At 42.4% G+C, this 20,620-nt stretch overlaps 1 protein-coding gene across 1 annotated transcript in view; it reads left to right on the top strand.

Annotated features, from left to right (window-relative positions):
* The first annotated feature begins 11,177 nt into the window (after positions 1–11,177).
* PTER (phosphotriesterase related) overlaps positions 11,178–20,620 on the top strand; it is a 66,851-nt gene continuing 57,408 nt past the window's right edge. Inside the window, exon 1 of the mRNA XM_021696760.1 lies at positions 11,178–11,258. The gene's annotated coding sequence lies outside the window, so the exon portion shown is untranslated. The remainder of the gene's footprint in view (positions 11,259–20,620) is intronic.

Genomic DNA, 20,620 nt, shown 5'->3' with positions numbered 1-20,620 from the left:
ACGTTTGAACATGAAAGAGAATGAGTGTTGGAGGGGGATGGTGGGGGTGAGAAGGATTGCCTGGCAGGTGGACTCAAGTGTAGCAGACTAAGAATTACTACCCCTCTCAGAACGAGGAGAGAGTGCATAATGGGGAGTCCAGAGAACATGAGAGAATCACCAAACAGACCAGAATGGAAGTGAACAGGGGAAATGGACAGAGGCATTAAAGGCAATTTTTGTTCATGGAAATCTTTTGGTTCAGACTACTTTAACCAGGAGAAAAATTCACTATTTCTTATTTCCAGGGGCAGCCAGCCATTACAGCCCGCCCTGTTTCAGAGTCCTCCAAATGTCATTCTTTCTGCTGTCAAACATACAGGAGTATGATTACGGTGTGCAAAATGGGGGAGGCCTCCAGCAATGCAAAGTTAATGCCTAACATACAATATAGTGTGACCCTTCAGTGCTCTGAACACCAGATACACTCAAACTCCTTTGTTTTATGGAAAATGGGTTCATTTCACTCTTTTAAAACCATCACTCAGAACCATATATAGGATTTCACTCATACATCGAATTTAAGAAGCAAAACAAAGGAACTAAGGGGAAAAAAAGAGACAAACCAAAAAACAGATTCTTAATATAGAGAAGAAACATGGTTACCAGAGGGGAGGTGGGTGGGGAGGGTGGTAGGGGAAACAGGTGATGGGGATGAAGGAGGGCACTTGTTGTGATGAGCACCGAGTGATGTGTGGAAGTGTTGAATCACTATATTGTACACCCAAAACTGATGCAACACTGTATGTTAACTTCACTGGTATTAGTTTTTTTAAAAAGATATAGAAAAAAATAAGGGCATGAGTTAAAAGTGTATATACAGCAAAGCTAGAAAAAAAAACCCCCACAATTTTGCATGTATTCTTGTGATGAGAGTTTTAGATTCTACTCCTAGGGATATTAATTTCTCCTGCATGAGATATTAATTTCTCCTGCAAAGTGAAGTTTTAGTCAATTTTAAAATTAAAGTTCTCAGATATCTCAAAGAATTAGGGCTTCACTTGAACCTAAAAGCAACTTTTGTGCATTGCCTCTCATTATAGCTGAATATGGTTCAAAAGTGGTGACAGAGGTTCTATTTTGGGAGACGAGCACGTCAGCACCGTAATTCAATGAAGACATGATACATGTGTGGACTGTTACTTTGAACTGATCCTTTCCCAACTGAAGGAAAAATGTGTCTTGCCACAGCAGGAGGGTTTTTTTCCCTTCTTCCTACTTCAAGTCATGTATTCCACCTTAATACTCACATTCAATGAAATATTTTCATGTGAGGTTTCTACCGCCTGTCAAAAGGCCCAATCTGCCTGCTATGTGATGTGCTAAGATATTTGTACTATATCAACTGTTAATTAGAGTGACGGCCTGCAAGTTCTGTCTTTTTTTAAATTTAGTGCAGCTCTTGGCATCTAGGCTTAGGTTAAAAGTGCAGGCTGACATAACTACTCTCCTTTTCCACTTACCCCATGTTCTCTGAATGCTGACAGAAATATTTTTTATGCTGATTTAAGTCAGGCTGTCTTGTTATCTGAAAGAGGAAAGAAGGAAAGCAAAAAAATTAGGGAAATAAACATTTCCATGACTTCACTGATGCCAGAAGGAAAGTAATAATCCCACCTCTGAGAGGTCTAAGTGATCTCTTATTCCTACATGATTTATTTTAAAATACTGAATTTGTCTGATGTTAAAAAAAATAGTATGTTGTTTTCTATGACCATAATCAGTGATGTGAGTTAAGAATAGCTTGTCCTTTTAAGTCCTTGATTAATCTCAAATCCTGTATCTTCCACCTTTTTTCTTCTCTACCTTTCTGTCTATCCCCCTGCCCCTCCCCCCCATTACAAAGTCATTTTCAAATAAAGCTGGTTAAGGATCACGAATCTGAGCCACAGGAATGACTCAGGGCAGGTACATCTGCGAAGTCAGGCATGAGCAATGAAGAGTCAGACTAGGTTTTCATGCAATTCACAGGCAAGAAACAGCTCCCAGACAAGGCAAAGGGACTTCTATCCACTCTGCTGATCAGGTAGAGGAATTTTATAGCACAGTCTCAGTTGCACATGGCTGCTTTTAAACTAAGCCCAGCATAAACAGATATCCACCGGCATCTCTGGTCTGAAAGCCTGGCCAGTGCTATGACTGAACATTGTTTCCAGAGCACACAACCAAAGGCGCCTAGAAACGCACCAAGATTTGTTGCAAAGTAAGATACCGCCAACATGACGGGTCAGATCAATGATACCAAACACTGCTGCAATCAAAATAGTGAAGCAAGTTAGTTAACATCGTCGCCTTTTGTTTGTTTTGGGCAAAAACGAAGCCAGCAGTTCCTTGTATGGTCTTCTCTACTCCACTGGCTGACAAAGTCACGTGCCTTCCTATTTCAAATAATCATTGGCTCCAGGGCTCTGGTTACCAGGTTTCTTTCTGTTTAATGACCGGGTCAGAATGTTTAGTAGGGACAGGCCAAGCAGAGTGGAGATGGAGTCCCTACCATCGGTGGTATTCCTGGGACACCGTGGAGTTGACCAAGGTCCAGCACGATCTGCCTTGGAAGTGAGTCCTTCCGGGTGCCCCTCCAGGCTCAGGCTCTCCAGATCTGCCCCAGTCCTAATTCTAGCAGGGAAGCCCATGAGGCCAGCCCTAATGCTACCAACTTACGCTGCTCCCCGCATCATTTCCTCGCCCCACACCACATGGATAAAGAGGGGGGGGTCTTTGTGAGAAGTGTCACACAGTGTCTCACCAGGAAATGCTTCGGATCCCTGATTTAAGAAGAGGAGCAAGCCAGGGGGCCTTCCTCTTCACCCCGAATCTGCCAAGTACAATATAGCCTTTTTCACAAATACATATTTTATGACTTTGTTAAGCCTCTGTCTGTATACTCATGCTCTGAACATTATAGGATTTTGAATATTAACGTTAAAATCGTCTTCTCAATATTGGGGTGCCTGGGTGGCTCCATCATTAAGTGTCTGCCTTCGGTTCAGGTCATGGTTCCAGGGTCCTGGGATCGAGCCCCGCATCGGGCTCCCTGCTAGGCCAGGAGCCTGCTTCTCCCTCTCCCGCTCCCCCTGCTTGTGTTCCCTCTCTCGCTGTCTCTCTCCCTGTCAAATAAACAAATAAAATCTTAAAAAAAAAAAAAGTCTTCTCAATATGTACCTGTTGTAGACATTATTCCTTGGGGGAATTGTAATCCCTTATTGTAAGGCTGAGACCAAGTCAAATTTATTCATTTGTTGTGGAATTTAACTAGCATCCTATGTGCTTAATCCTGTTGTGAGAGAAGTTTTATAAGTCACTTCTACCTTATTTTTTATGTCTCCGAGAAGTACTATCATTAGCTAATTTTCAAGACAAGTTAAATTTGGCAAAACTGTGTTAAGAAGTATGGCATTTGCTGTCACTTTGCAAGTCTGATTTGTAACAGTAATACTTTCCCTACTCTTTGGAATCCTGCATCCAGGATATGGTGCTGCCTGAAATATTGAAATACTACTGGATGTCTTAATAGTAGGAGAGTGACTGCCTCTGGAGGGGGTAGGGGTGGGCGGGCAATGAGACCAGAGAGGAGAGAGTGCTTGGGGTGTCTATGGTATTGGTAGTGTTGGGTGGTGGGTTTACAGATGTTTACTTATTTTATATCCATAACGTTCATTGAATATATTCTTCTGTATCAATTAAAAATACCATGTGCCTGGGGGGCGCCTGGGTGGCTCAGTCCGCTAAGCATCCAACTCTTGATTTTGGCTCAGGTAATGATCTCAGGGTATTGAGATCAAGCCCTATTGTGGGTTCTGCCCTGGGTATGGAGCCTGCTTAAGATTCTCTCTCCCTCTCCCTCTTCCTCTGCCCCTCCCTCCCTCTCTAAAAAAAATAATAAAAAATACCATGTACCTGATATTCAAATAGGACTATCTGTTAAAGCTTCCACAAATTTATGCACCTAACGTTAAGATAGTTCTGTATTAAAATGACCACATAATCTTCACATCCTATTATCATGAAAACATCAGAATAATAAAATGCTCTATTTTAAGGAACTTTAAGAAAAGAATGCCAAAATCTAATATAGATGTTTTCCTATTACATCTGTTACTATTAACACAAATTCTAACCTTAATCTCACACATATGCCATGATGATGGGAGTGCTTTCTGACTCACTCACTCTGTTTCTCTGAAGTTAAAACCTTTCTCTGGGACCTCAGATTCTTTGAGTTAAAAGCCCTTTTGAGTTTGCTTATTTCTCAGCGGTTGGTGATTTTTAAAAATCCCAGCAAATGTCCTTTGCCTCTTTCTGAGAGAAGAGAGTTGGATACTAGATTGTTTTTAAGATCTTCTTCTGACTCTAAAAATCTGATTCTGTGACAATACAGGAAAGTGTTAGCCTGCCTTTCCAGCTTCCCTGTTCTCAAAGCATCTGGTTCCTTCTTTACACAATTGAAGATAAAGAAGAATGCAGGGAATCAGGAACTATTTTGCTCCCTGACTTCCCACTTCTTTACTTTTCAGTGAGATTCACTAGCCCAACACCTCCTATGTCGTCCCACCTCTGCTACACACGCACACACACACACACACACACACACATGCACAGTATACAAGGAGCCTGGCCTCAAGGAGTCTCCGGCTTAGGTCCAATCTTGCTCCTGCTGATGTGTGCCAGATACTCACTCTCTTGTCTAGATCATAACAGCTAACATTTCTTTTTTTTTTGAGATTTTATTTATTTATTTGTCAGAGAGAGAGAGAGAGACAACATTAGCAGGGGGAGCAGGCAGAGGGAGAAGCAAGCTCCCTGCTGAGCAAGGAGCCCGATGTGGGACTCGATCCCAGGACCCTGGGATCATGACCTGAGCCGCAGGCAGACGCTTAACTGAATGAGCCACCCAGGCATCCCACAGCAAATGTTTCTTGATCCCTTTGCTATGTCCTGTGTTAAGCACTTAACTTCGATTACTGGGTCATTATTTCTTAGCATTTGGGTTTTGGAGTCAACCAGGCCTAGATTTACATCTCAGGTTAGCCCTTTATCAGCTATGAAACCTTGAGCAAAAAGAATTCACATCTCTGAGCCTCAGTTTTCACATCTGTAAAATGGGAGATTATGTAAATATAAAATCTTAAAAATGTTGACAAAGGGCTACTAGAATAGAGACTGGCACACAGACTGTCATAAATGTAAAAAATGCTATTTGTTGTTATTATTATTAGCATTATTACCAGCACCACCACACTGACCAATATTCCTAAGTCCTTGATTTAGGAATTGCCCACAGCTCTGATACTTGATTTTCTTGCCCCCAGCCTGGGTATCAGATCCCTTCTCCTGACCTTCTGGACTCTGGGGTCTCCACAGGGGTGAAATCCTTAGAGTGCTACACCCTGAGGCCCACCTACTCTTTTCACACTGTTGACTTTGTTCTATTCCTATATCTGACTTCTCTGTACCTAAACCCTCATCACACCTCCTGCCTAGCACCCTCCCCCAGCACTGTTCTGAAGACTCCAGATAAGACACTCGCAGAGCCCTCACACTTAACCCACACAAAAACCCTATGAAGGTTTTCTTCTATCTTCAACATACAAATTCTATCTCTGGTCCCAAGACAGCCCCTTCAATTCCTATCACCTCCCAGCCAGATGGAGCACGTATCAAACCTGCTAAGTCACGTGGCTATGCCTAGCTTTCAGAGAGGCTGCGAAGGGTGTATCTTGAAGAGGGTGGCCATGAATCCTGGGGAATTATTAGTGTGAAAGCAAAGAACAGATTTTCAGGACAGCCAGCAAGCTGCCAGAGACAGGTCATAGTATTTTCATTTCACAGGTAATAGTATTTTCATTTCCCATGACTCAGGGAAATTAAGAGGTCCCACAGCCTGAAAGTCAAGGAGCCAGGAACTGAAGTCAGGTCTTTCAGACTCTGGAGCTACGTCTGAAGGTACCTGTCGGTGCTGCCTGGTTCCCTGTGTTTGCTGAGAATGTAGCTTTGTCTGGCACCCTCTGTCAGGAGATTTGTCCCTGATTCCCACCCCCATTCTACCTGGAAGATTGAAGCAAACTCTTTTCTCTGATTATTTTAGCTACAACATGGTTTTTATATACCCTCCTACAATTTTAGATATCCCAGTATATTGTTACTTCTCTTAATATTTACTAAGTGACACAATCAAGCCAACTATTCACACAGAAGAATTCTTTAAGAGCTAAGGTTGCAAAGGCTGTGTTCCTCACATAGTACAAAATATTGCAAACCATTATTCCAACCAGGTCTCTGAGGAGCAATTTAAATTAATTTTGCGAGGGGAAAAAATCACACACACACATAATCAAAAAAATATCCTGAAATGATAACAAGGAAATTACCCATATTACTTAAAGGGAAAACAGTAGAATTATTTGAATTATAAATTCAAGCCATCGCTTTAACATTTGCTTCAAGTCCACATTGCTTTGTTTTTCAACACAGAGACAACGACTATTTGGTATTCTTCACAGACACATATGCCTGGGCTTACAGTTAATGAATAGCTTCCCTGCTGACTTTTTTGGGTTTAATTTCATTCTGTTTCACTTAGCTCTCAACACTGTATTTATTAGAGATCAATAATCGCATTATTTTGTGCTAACAGATGCCTCTAACACTTAAATAATTCTCCCAAGGATTTGGGAAGCCATTTAATATTAGTTATTAATATTAGCTGGCTAAAGGTCGGTGGTTTTCAAGTGGCATCCGGAACCACCCAGTTCTCTTACCAGGACAATACCATATTAATTAGGGTCGACTATCTGCTGTAACAAATGATCCCCACATCTCAGTGGCTTAAGACAATAAGAGTAAATTTTTCAATCACATTTTCTCACAGTTAGGGTTGGTAGGCGGGCGTTCTGCTCCACGTCCATTCAAATACAGCATGCTTCTCTCCTATGGTTCCATTTTCCAGGTTCTAGGCATTCTCTCCATCCTACCCATGAATGGAGAAAGAGTGGAGGATGCTGGGTGGGTGGGAGGTTTTCAGATGGGCCCTCTGGGTGTCACTTCAACCATATCCCATTGGCTGGCACCCAGTGGTAGACCACACGTGACTGCAAGGGAGGCTGGGAAGTAGCAGAGCTATGTGCCCAGGAGAAGGAGGAAATGGCTTTCGTGAGCACCTAGCCGCCAAATAAAATTGAGTCTCTGCCACAAATGTCGAATTTGCTAGGCAAGAACAAATAATAGGGTCAATTTTAAAAGTTTTTTTTTTAATTAATGATGATATAATTGAAAATTATGACCTCTTATGTATACTAGCCAATCTAGTGAGAGTAACAGGTTCTAAATTCATGTCCACTTTTTACAAGTAAAGTTATTTACAAGTTATTTACAAGCAGCTAAGGGCAAAATTTTTTTATGATGATAAAATATTCATAAAATAAAGTTTAACATTTTAACTGTTTTTAAGTGTAGAGTTCAACCACATTCAGCACTCTCACACTGCTGGGCAACTGTCACCACTGTCCACCTCCACACATCGAAACTCTGTACCCATTAAACACTTAACTCCTCATTCTCCCTCCCCCCAGCCTCTGGGAAGAACCATTCTACTGTGTGTCTTTATGAATTTGACCATTTTTAGGCATTTCCTGTAAGTGAAATCATACAGCATGTGTCCTTTTGCGTCTGGTTTATTTCACTTAGCATAATGCCTTCAAAGCTCATCATCCGTATTGTAGCATTATCAACATTCCCTTTAAAGCTGAGTAACACTCCATTGTATGCATCTACCACATTTTGTTTATCCATTCGTCCGCTAATGGGCCCTTGGCTTGTTGCCACCTTTTGTCTATTGTGAGTAATGCTGTTATGAACACAGGTGTACAAATATCTGTTCAAGTCCCTGCTTTCACCCTTTTGGGGCTATATACCCAGAAGTGGAGTTGCTGGATCATTAAGTAATTCTGTGTTTAATTTTTTAGGGAACTGCTCTACTGTTTTCCACAGTGGCTGTGAAAGTCAGAACAGCTCTGGAGACAAACTTGTAATTGGCTTCAACAAAAGGTTGTAAATGACTCATTTGTAAAGGTACAGTCCCCATTAAAAAGTTTCCCAAATTGGGGGACTATGTGTTTTCAATATAGCTCTGTAAGAACTAGAAAAGTTTTAATTTCATTTTTCCTTTGCCTTTAAGTGAAGTGATAAAAAATACTGAGTAATTAGTTGTATTCTCTGGGAGGCATAAAGAAGAGGAATTTGATCGAAAACGTGTGTTGAAGGCTCTGTCCTAGCCCTCTTGTGACATTGGTATCTAATAGATTTCCTGGAAATGATGGGACTAGTTTATCATACTACGACTAAAAATTAAACCAAGAAAATCTCTGCAGCACTGTCAATTTTAACTTCCAATTAACAATGAAAACCTGACAGCCCACCATTTACAAACTGATACCGTCGTCTGTGCTTTGTGTCTACAGCTTATCTGATAATTATCTGGATTACTTCATATTTTGACCTCTTGGGATTTTTTTTCCCCACAGATTATTTTTGTGTAAATATTTAAAACAACTAACTAGAGTGATAAAAACCTGAGTGCTTTCCAGAAGTTTCATCCAAACCGCGAGGGGTTTTGGATGTTTGGTTTTGATTTCATTCTCTCTGCCAATTTCAGGTTTCTGAGTACAAGTGCTGTCAAAATTCAAAGATACTATAAAAATGAAAAGCAGGTACTGTGGAAATGAGAGCACATTTGAACTAAACCCTTCTCTGACAGATTGATTTGGAAACCTTTGGTTCCTTAATAATATGATTTTTAACTTGGCTATTTCATCACAGGCGTATACCAGTACATTGATATTCTAGGTTTCAAAAAATATCCCCAAGTTCAGCTTTTCCAGGACGAAAGGCTGAAAAATGAAGTTGGGCACAAGGTTTGATACCAGATTATCATTCTTGATGGCAGAACATCATAAAAGACCCCTTTTATCCGTTCTTGTCTGCGTATCCCCAGGGCTAGCAGATATTGGGGGCCAGTACTGGAGAATGCTTATTTTAATTATTTTTCAGTAAAATAGCATTTGGTGCTTAACCAACAGTAGTGTTTAAATCACTTACAATGTGAAATGGAATTATACAGTATATACTCCATGCCACCATTACCATATGCCACCAACATTTTTCACTGTGGTACACTGGATTTGCATGGATTTCTCTCCCCTTGTTTGAGCACATGTGCTCACGATAGTTTCATAAAGCTCCTGCTCTAAGACACCTACATTATTAATTTGAAGTTTCTTTGAAGGTCTTTCTTTCAAAGAGAAATAAAATGTAGACTAGTTTCTTTTTAACACTATCTTTTAAGGAGTAAAGCCAAAGAAAGTAAGAGCCTGCATGTGAAATCTATCACAAATCTTGCACCAATGGGTGCAATAGGAGCAGTGGAGAATTTAGTAACTTCCATAAAGAAAAGCTGACGTCATTTTTAAACATGGATCTTGTGTCTAATTTCACATCTGGCAGTACGGACTAGCAAAATGCGTAGCATAATAAATAATGGACTTTTAGGTCTCTCCACAACTATTGTCAGGTACACATTTATACGGCTTCATGGTTGCAGCATGAACAATCAAAGTGTTAGCCAGCACTGAAATCACTCTAGAAGCTTCCCTCGATCCATCTCTTCATTATATAATCTCAGTATGAGCCCCAGCGATATACAGCTCTCTAGTGATATACAGCTCTCAATACTCATCCCTCCAGAGTTCTTCACCTCTACATTTATTCTTGTCTCTCCTCCTGTTGGACCCTATTTTTATCCCCTTCCCTGTTCCTAGGATTTGAGGAGCCGCCATCCTTAAGGACCATTGCTCTCCTTCAGTTCTGTCTCCCTGCCTAGCCTTTACCAAGCAACTTCTCATAGTTTTACCCTCCTTAAAAAATGAACACACACACACACACACAACTTCATTTCCTTTTCTCTTCTTTTTCTGATTAAATAAGTCAATTGATTACCAAGCCTCCTATCAAAGTGCCCTGCTCTCAACTAAGAAGATGTGGTGTACTGACATCGACCAAAGTGGGTTCTAGTCCTGGCCAGGCACAAGGTACTTCTCTCTCTGGATCTGTTTCCTCATCTGGAATTGGAGGAGACAATGATCCTACCACATGTAGGTTGTTCTAAAAATTAAGCAAGATAACATATACGCATCACCTAGAGTAGCAGCACTGGCCTCAGGAAACTCTATCCATCATCATCATCATCATCATCATCATCATCATCATCATTATTAAAGGTTTACCTTCCTTTCAAATGACACCTGGAGATTCTTCCCATTTGAGTCCCCATCCTCTTTTCCCCAGAATTCGGGATAAAATGAATTGAATACAGTGTACTACTTAAAGGGATTACTCTGTATCACGACGACTGTTCCTAGCGCTGTTTTTGTGGACAGAGGCCCTCACTTTCACTAAGCCAGCTGCTATAGGAGGTGCTAAGGTCAGTTCAAGCGCTACTATTCCCTACAGACTCTGTAAAGATGAGAAACCTCAGGCCCAGGGACATGAAACAGTGAAGAAACAAACCCAAAGTTGCTTTGTATTCAGAATGATGATCCAAATCCTGTTCGAGATATTAAATTGCCAGTGCACCCCTCTTGATTAGTAATCCTTGGAGAAAACTAAAATCGCTACTAAAGCCTCCACGTTCCAGGCTTTTCTGTAAGACGTGCGATCCTGGGAAAATGCAGCCGCTTCCTTTCCCTTTGGGGGATCCAGCCCCTAGTCCTTTTCCTGCCAGGACATCTGGGGGGTACCTACAATAGACTCTTACGCAGAGAGAGTGGGCTCCCAGCTCAGCCGCTGAACGGATCCTGCAGCTACCAGCTCTTTGCCCGCTCCAAGGTTAGGGCAGGCCACCAGCCTGACGCCTTGCGGACTTGGCCTGGAGGCGGGCTGGGCGGGTCCTGGGCCCCGCTGGGCGTGGCGTAGGGCCAGATGGGGCGTAGCATCACGCAGGGCGTGACCTAGGGCTGGGTGGGGCGTGGCCCGGGCCCAGCAGAACTTGGCTCAGCGACCCCGGGGCGGGGCATAGACTAGGCTCGAGGGCGAAGTGGGAGGGGAGTGGGGAGACCTTAAAGGCCCTGCAAGCTGGCCCTGCTGAGGGTCCCGGGGGAGAAGGCTGCGCGCGGCGAGCGGAGGGAAGGTGCGCGGGAGCCGGAGCGGGCGCTGGAGCGGTGGGCAGGGTAGGAAGAGTGAGGTCCGCGGGGAGCCGCTACGGCCGGGGTCCTTTCGCGTTAATAATCCCTGCGGAGAGCCCCCGCAGAGGTCCCCCTGGGGAAGGGAGGTTTAAAGCAGCCGCGCTTTGGCAAGCTGCTGCGTTTCCCCAGATGCGCTGGGGAAGCTGCAAAGACGGGGATCGCGAGGCCGCGCGAAGCCCAGGAGGCGGGCCTGGGCTTAGAAGCAGCTGGTAGCCCCAAAGTCTAAAGTCCAGCGAAGCCTGGCTTTGAAACCTGAGGCCGAGAGTCCCGCGCGGAGCGAGGCCCGAGGGCCCTGTGTGGCGCGAGCTCAGTGTTGCTCGACAGAAATGCGCCGAAATTGTCCTCCGGCAGCTGCGCTGGGCTGGGGGCTTCTCTTGCATATTCATTCTCCTTTGATAAGCTTTGAAGTCATACCTCTCAGCCTTGGGCCTCGGCCTTGCCCTTTATTTTACCGTCTCATGGTTCTTCTATCATAAAGATACTCCAAACACACTTAGGTGCACCTGCCTTTTGGATAAGAGCGCGGTATTTACAGCCGCAGTTTTGTGATATTTGTGAAGACGCCTCGGGTGCAGTGACACCTCCGAGGGGGACACACTTAGAGAGGAGAGCTTCGTAGCAGGGGTGTACAGCAGTTATCCAAAAGCCCTGATGTAATTCCGGAAATAACTAACTCCCTTTAAAATCTCCGTGCGCACTGCAAAGAAAAAGAGATTAGACAACTTGCACTTGATAGCAAGACAGCAACTTAATCTTGAAGAGGATAAATCGAACACAAAATTCACAGCGTGCTACTTTATGAAATTATGTTTTTCATTTGTGGAGGCTAGATGTTGTCTTATTGTTATAAAAGTTACTAAAATATCTGTAATATAGATTTGGGGCATAAAATAGCAAAATGCATTTTATTTCCATTCCTTGATCTCAGAGTCATAATAGGAATACCCCCCCCCATATATATATATTTATGCCAGTTAGTAAAAGCAAATCACCAGGGGTCTTCTTTGAGCTCTATGCACCCTAACACTGCTCTAGGACAGTTCTCGTGTTACAGAGGAGGAAGGTAAGGCTCAGAAGGGTAAGCCACACTGTCGGAAAGTTTGGAAAAAAATTCATGTCTAACTCCAAAACCTCGGCTCCTACCACTTAGCCACCCTGTATTTGTGTTTTTCAGAAGTCTGCCCCTGTCCTACAGGAACTAAAGGTACTCTGGTAGAGGGGGCAGGAAGCGAGGTGGCTGGCTTAAAGAACTCTGAGGACCCATGAGTGGAACCTAATTCTGTTTCTGATTCCAGGTCTGCGACTTTGTACAAGTTCCTTATCTTTTCTGGCACATAAGAGTAATTGATCTCTAGGTCTCTACTACATCGAAAAACCTATAGATTTGTGAAAACAAGATTCTGCTTCTACCATTTAATGATATTTTTGGTTACACTTGGTGTCAAAATTACAGGGTGGTCAGGAAAGGTTGGCTTATCCATTCAATAAATGTGTATTGTATAGCTGGACACGCACTGGGGCTGCTATGATACAGAACAGGACAGATGAGGATTCTGGCCTCTAGGAGTCTATATTCTGGTTGGAGGCAGACAGCCCTGAGGAAACAAAGAAACAACCAACAAACAAATTAATTAACCAACAGCTACAACTTGTAAACAGAGGGCTGTGATAAAGGAAAATGGAGCAGGCGGGGGCGGGGCACTTTGCCTGTGGTGGTGAAAAGGAATCCTCACCAAGACCTTCTGATTTAGAAGGATGAGAAGGACCTAGTGATGTTCATTACTTTCAGTGGGACCTGCTCGGGCAAAGGAGCCATGAAGGAACTTAGCATGTTCTAGAAGTGGCCAGAACGTCTTTGTGACTGGAGCTTGGGCGACTGGTTCAAGATGAAGGTGGAAAGACAGGGTGGCACCAGGTCATGCAGGGCTTTGTGCAGCCTGGTGAGCTCTCCAGATTTTCATCTAACAGCAATGGAAAGCCCCTGAAGGGTTGTGGGCAGGGGAGCGCCATGGAGGTGGCTATGATGTAGCCCAAACAAAAGATGGTGGTAACTCAGGCTCGGGTAGCAGTGGTAGAGCTAGGGAATGTGGAATCTTCAACTGCCACTTTACCAGTAGGGCCTTCCTGACAACCATATTTAAAATAACATTCTAACACCCCTCGAACCCCCTGGCATACCCATCCTTCCATTCCTTTAGTTTTCCGGCATACAACTTATTCCCATATGACATACTATATATTTTGTTTATGAATCCTTTACTCCTTCCTGTAAGAATGTCAACTACATGAGGGCAGGGTTGGCATGTTTTATTTATTGCTGTTTCTCCAGCACCTGGGATGCTGTGCCTTATGCAAAGTGGGCTCTTAATCCATTTTGTTGTAAGGATGGATTTGATAAATGCTTTGGATTTTGATTCTATAGAACTTGCTGATGAATGGGAGGTGGTAGTGAAAGATAAGGAGAAGCCAAGGATGATTCTCAAGATGCTGGCTCAGAAACTGGGCAGATGTAGATGTTAATTAAGAAGAGGAAGGCCAGGGAAAGAACAAATTGGGAACTGGGGTAGGGGAGATGTAAATTTCCATTTGGTGCATATTAAATCTCTGATGTGTGGAATAGTTACCTATTACCACATTTTAAAAATTACCCTAAAATATAGCGGATTAAAACAACAGCCATTTGTTATTTCAGTTTCTGTGGGTCTGGAATTTGGGCATGGCATGGTTGGGTTTGTTCTGGCTCAGAGTCTCTCATAATGTTACAGTCAACCCATCAACTGGGGCTATGCTCATCTCAAGGCTTGACTGGAGCCATAAGTTCTGCTTCTTAGCTTCTTCACATGGCTGTTGACAGATTTCAGCTGGCTGCTGGCCAGAGACTTCAGTTCCTTACCATATGGACCTCTCCATAGGGCTACTCATGATGTGGCTTCCCCCAGGGCAAATGTTCCAAGAGGGAAAGAGAACCCAAGGTAGAAGCCGGTCTTTTTTTTAAAAAAAACCCTGATCTCAGAAGTAGCATACTGTCACTTCTGTTGTTTGCTGTTGATTACAAAGACCAACCCAGGTGCAGTGTGTGTGTGTTGGGGGGTGAGGGGAACAACACAGGGGTGTGAATACCAGGAAGGATAGAGTTTTTGGGTGCCATTGTAGCATCTGCCTTACCCCAAGGTCTATGAGATGTTCAAGGTCTATAAAATGTCATATAGGCTGGTGGGTATATTCTACTGCAGCTCACGGAGAGATCCTGGCTACAGATAATTACTGGGGAGTCGTTGATCATATATATGAAGCTGTTGGAAGTGTATAACAGGACCCGGGGAGAGAATATAGGTAGAGAAGGGCAGAGGAACCTGGACCTAGTACCCAAGAGCCCAATGCTTAGAGGTCAGTGGAGGAAGAACCAGCAAAGGAGGATGGCCAGTGAGGTGGGAAGAGAACCAGCACAGTGTGTGTTCTGGGCATGACTGAACTGAAGGTCAGATTTCACTGGACAAGTTTCCCCTTCTCCATGTAGGGCAGAAAATAACTTGAATATAGCTGAAGTGAAAAGAGTTTCTTTAAAAAAAAAATGCAATTTAAGATAGTTTGAAGTGTGAGTAGTTAAATTTTAACCCAGATAAAAACAAAAGAAAGGAGAACACATATATAGGTTAGGACATTTAGGCTTGAGCAATCTACATCTACATCCTCAGTGTCCTCTTGGTCTAGTATTATAGTTGGTAGAGAGCCCCTATGTAAGAATTTTAGAGGTTACTCTCGGAATTAAGCTTGAAGACAAAATAATGAACTGTATAACATAGGAAGAACTACCAACCTTGGAAAATGCCCATTCTTCCTTCCATATGCTTTATAGCATTTACCATATGAGGAGTCTTTCTCCTCAAATGTCTTAAATAGCCCAGTGAGCCATCCAATAACAATGGGAAAATTAACTCCTTGTGTCCTGCTCAGTAGCCCTATGAACTTCACTGTTAATAGAAGGACCTAAGATGGTTGAATATATTTTTCACGCACCAAATGTTCTCTAGGGTGTATTTTCAGTAGTCCAAGTTTTTCTAAAAAGATTTTCATTTTTTTTAAAAAAAGCCTCTCATTCATAGACATCCTCCCTCACTTAAAAAAAAAAAAAAAAAAGGAAGAAGGAGAAAAATAAAATACCTGCTCCCACCTGGCCACCTGGCCTAAACTGGCTCAGTGGTTCTGAGTGCCCATTCGTGAAGCAGCATCTGCCTGAGTCCACATGCTTTTGCCTGCTCTGCATGGGAGTCACGAGTCATATCCATCTCTCTGTCCCTTTCTGGCGAGGTATGGCCATGTGACTTGCTTTGGCCAACGAAATGTAAGTGGAGTGACATGTCATTTCTGGGTAGATGCTTTAAGAGCCAGTGAGAGATCTGTCACACTTTCTTTCCCTCTGCCACAGTGACCAACCAATTTTCCAGGTAGTGGCTGTTCTGTCAGCTTGGACATGACAGGAGGACGTGGAGCAGTGCCCCTGTTGACCTGTGTTAGGCATGTAGTGAGAGCTAGAAATAAACTTTTGTTGTGTTTACGCCCCAAGATTTGGTTGATTTGTTTGTTACCACAGCAGAAACTAGCCTATCCTGACTAACGGACTCAGGTAAGAGCTGAGCCACATGCATCCAGGGATTACTGATCTCCAGTTTACCAGACACCATGGAAGCCTAAGAGGGAAGGTGCTGTAGAAAGCTTTTGCTATATAGTGAGTAATGCTCCCCTTGCTGTTGGGGAGACAGCAGGCATACTTGTTTCCACATGCTCAACTCAGCTTCATGATTTTAATCAAAGGGGGCAAAATGGCATTTAGGTGTTTAATTACATCCTGTGAGGGCAGCCATTGTTAAAATGTAAAATACAGAAAGGCTCAATGCTGGGGCGCCTGGGTGGCTCAGTCAGGTAAGCATCTGCCTTCAGCTCAGGTCATGATCCTGGGGTCCTGGGATCGAGCCCCACGTCGGGCTCCCTGCTGAGCGGGGAGTCTGCTTCTCCCTTTCCCTCTGCCCTCCCCCTGCTCATGCTCTCTCGCTCTCCAATAAATAAATAAAATCTTAAAAAAAAAAAAGATGATGATGATGATGATTCTTCCCAAATGTGATTATCCATGGATGCATTTCAGAAATGATCTTGTCACCAAAGGACATTTGAAATGTGTCATACATAGGCATTTTTTAAAGCAGCTTCGATGATTTTAAATATGGTTTCCTGGCTATCTTATTTTTGGGCTAAGAGCATTAGACCTAGGTTTTGCTCTCAATGTCCCAGAGGCAATGTGTTCACACTTCTACTCTGAGTTAAACAGAAGCGAAGCAGGGAACATTTTGCTTTGGGCAGAGCCGTGCTGCATTCTTAGGGATGTTGGCTATAAATCCATTCTCCCTAGAGGTTAACAATCAAAGTTCTTCCCCTCTCTTACTCAGACGAGTGATATGATGATGATAAATTGCTTGGACATGACTGCCCCAAGCACTAATGTGATGAATTATGTTGTTGAGGGCATGACCACAGATTCTCCATTGTCAGTCTGCAACATTGAATATTGGCAGGATTCATAAATAGCCTTCTGCCAATTTTGGTCATTGCTTTGCATATTAAGTTCTCTGTTTTCACAGTCATGGTTCTTAGTTCTTAATCAACTCTGTCTTTCCCTGAACTCACTTAACTAATCAACCTTTTGTTTTTTTTCTGTTCCCTACTTGCTAAATGGATGGGGTGTTCTCACAGTTGTGTTCGGTAAACATTGAGACTTTCTTCACAGAAACTGTTAAAATAGTAATTATTAGTCCTTTTCACTAAATCCAGAGTAATAACAGCTTATCTTTCAGTGGCTTAATTGGGTAATTATTTAGTATTTGAAAAGAACTCTGAGGAGAATATTGGTAAAGATTGTTGTGAATATAATGCTCCTTTGTGTAATTCCAAGTCCACTGCAACCAAAAACCCCTTAGTATTACTGTGTAGTGACAATGATTTCTTAATATTGCTTACTATTTTCAAAATTATATATGTACTGATTTTTGATTTTTTTTTTTTTTTTGAGAGAGAGAGAGAGCCTGGGCCAGGGGCAGAGGGAGACGAAGAGAGAGAGAATCTTAAGCAGGCTCCACGCCTGGTGTGGAGCCGGATGCGGGACTTGAACTCACGACCCTGAGATCATGACCTGAGCCAAAATCAAGAGTCAGATGCTTAACTGACTGAGCCACGCAGGTGCCCCCTGATTTTTGAAATATTTAAATTATTTTCATAAACTCAAGTTATCATGTTTATAGTGTCACATTTCTACATGTCTTGTCTATTATATTCATTATATATCTGAAAAGTTCAATGTTATTAGTCTTGCTCTCTAAAGTTTGGAGGAAATATAAAGCCCAGCCCCCAGTTCAGGGGTATTTCACATGATACACCTGCTAAAACATCTTTGTGTGGTATCTGCTTAACTTTTCAGCAAGCCTCCTATATTTTACCCTGACAAATAACTGAAATAAATAACTCCGCGTTCATACACCTGATTGTCATCAAAATTTGTCACAAAGCATCAGATTGAATCATACATGCCTGGCCAGTCCTTTCAACAAAGTTTCTACTCTGTAGACCCAGATCCCCCCAGGTGTAATTAAGGGCCACCTCTGTAGCTTGGATTAGGCGACCTCCATTACTGATGGCATTAGTTTGCTAGGGTTGCCATAACAAAATATCACCAGCTGGGTGACTTAGACAACAGATATTTATTTTCTCACAATTCTGGAAGCTGAAAGACCAAGATCAAAGTGTTGGTAGATTTGGTCTCTTCTGAGGCCTCTCTTGGCTTGCCGGTAGCTGGCTCCTCCATGTGTCCTCCCACGGTCTTCCCTTTGTCTATGTTTCCCAATCTCTGCTCATAACTACATAAAGTAGTTAATGTAATTACCTCTTTAAAGGCCCTATGTCCATATCCAGTTACATGCTGAGGTACTGGAGGTTAAGACTCCAACATATAAGGTGCGGGGGACACAATTCAGTCCATGCTACTGAACTGTAATAATAATGGTCTGTGGAAACTACCATTTTTGGAGTTATTTTCATTGATTATCAAATTTGAGCAACCAAGTGATGACTACAAGTCTTTGGAGGGTCTACTCAGCTTAGGAACTTCTTAACATTACTTGGAGGAGAGCTTTATGCTTGTGACTTAAAACAGTGAAGTAATTAGATAAAAATTGTAGCAACATGATTACATGAATCCTATGTACTTTATTAAGCGGTTAACCATAAAATATACATAATTAAATATACCTTGCCATCTGAACTACCACCATCCAAATATTTGTTATAACTCACCAATATTTTTCCTCAGAATTTCCTCTTTGAACCAACAACTTGCTAATATCAGTCCACATATTGTGCCATCAAAAAGGGCAACAGGACGTAGAGGACACTGTGGTCCTATAGCTCAGATCTCCCCCCTAAAGGGCAACATCTTGTGCTCACATTGTTAAATGTGTTGTGCCTTGTTGCCTTCATGTCATCAACTGAAAATGTCTAAGAGAGACGATGAGCATAAGAAGGTAGTAAAGCTCTTACATTTGAAAAAATATTGGGAATGTGAAAGCATCCAGTACCTCAGTTTGACTATCACCTGTCTACATCTACCATGGGTCCTAGAGTTGTTTCTGGAAAGCTTTACAGTGTGCCTTCAGAATAGAATAATTGTGGGGTTTTTTTTTAATTCTAAAAAATGTCTTTTGCAGTTAATTAATTGCCAGAAATCCTTAGAAGATTGTTATATGGGTCATAAGAGTATATTAGTAATATTTGGAATAACTGGTTGGTGGTTTTGAATGAGCTGTGTAACATTAATTTTCCCCTTAAAAACTTCTTTTGTTGGAATCTATTGTTGAAGTTGGGTGATAGATACCTAGAGGTTCATTATACTATTCTTTCCACATACGCAAGCTTTTGAAAATGCCGACATTAAAAAGTTTAAATGAAATAACTAAAAAAAAAAAAAAATGAATGTAATACGTAACCTCCTGCAGTGCAAAATTTGGTACCCATCATGTTTTCAGGGAGAAATTACATTTGAATAATGAGGTATGCGTGCATATGTAAGACAATACATGTGTAAGTAGAGTGTGGTTTTTACTACCAGTCACTCCATAGAAAAGTATTGTTGATACCCTTATCCAGAAAGGCTACAAGAGAGTCTTTGCTAATTCTGACCTAGATTATTTGACACGTTTTTATTTATCACTCCCTGGCGTATGGCGTATCTATCACTTCATGAGTCTGCCTTTCTACCAGTCATAGAGCTGCTCAGGCTGCATTTTCTCCAAGTTGAGTCTTTAACTTCAGACACTTTCCATTTACAGTTGCACAAGTCCATTTCACACGCGAATTCAAGAAGAGGGTGCTGGCTTCCAATGCACCATGCCTGGCAAATGCCTTCTGCCTAGTACTTTCTATAAAAAATGTCCTCTGCTACTGCAGGAAGGGTCTTTCCAGGTTGCCACTAGGCAAGAAAACATCTCTGCTGAGTTCACTTCGAGGACTGTTACTCCAAAGCCCTGTCTCCATCCTGTCACTGCCATTGCCCATCCAAGTTCCCGAAGCTTCCACAGGTAGGATTAGGGACTGACCTGGGCCATTCTCTCTCGAGTCTTACTCACATTTCTGCATAAGTCAAAGACCTGACATTGATTCCCTTTGGCTTCTGGGTTTCTTTGAACTTGCCGCACCCCCCACCATGTTCTCATTCAGAGAGGTGCATCTTCAAGGTGTTCCTCTTTGTCCTGTATAAATACTTTGGAGCAGCTTAGGGTATAAGAAGTAAAGAATCTGCTGTTTTTAGCACTGACATTACTGAGCCTTTGACCTTACAGCCATATTTGATCTGGTGGGTGTTCCGGGGGGTGGGGGGCGGAGTTTCCTGCAACCTGCACTGCCCCTTTTTCCCTTTTTGACATAATTCATTCCTCCCACGCATTCTTTTTTCACTTTTTGTTTATCAGTGTATTTCAGTAGAAAGACCAAAATATTTCAAGCTAAGAGATCCAGGTTTAAAATGATCTTTGTGTGGGGCGCCTGGGTGGCTCAGTTGGTTAAGCGACTGCCTTTGGCTCAGGTCATGATCCTGGAGTCCCTGGATCGAGTCCCGCATCGGGCTCCCTGCTCGGCAGGGAGTCTGCTTCTCCCTCTGACCCTCCCCCCTCTCATGTGCTCTCTCTCATTCTCTCTCTCTCAAATAAATAAATAAAATCTTTAAAAAAAATGATCTTTGTGAAGATTCTATATAGTTTATTTGTTGTCTATTGAATTTCATTTAATTGTTAGATTTAAAATGTATAAAA

This window comes from Neomonachus schauinslandi, chromosome 5 (assembly GCF_002201575.2).
Source record: "Neomonachus schauinslandi chromosome 5, ASM220157v2, whole genome shotgun sequence".
Lineage (NCBI taxonomy): Eukaryota > Metazoa > Chordata > Mammalia > Carnivora > Phocidae > Neomonachus > Neomonachus schauinslandi.
Note: the sequence above shows the minus strand (reverse complement) of the source record. Positions and strands in the feature narration are given on the sequence as shown.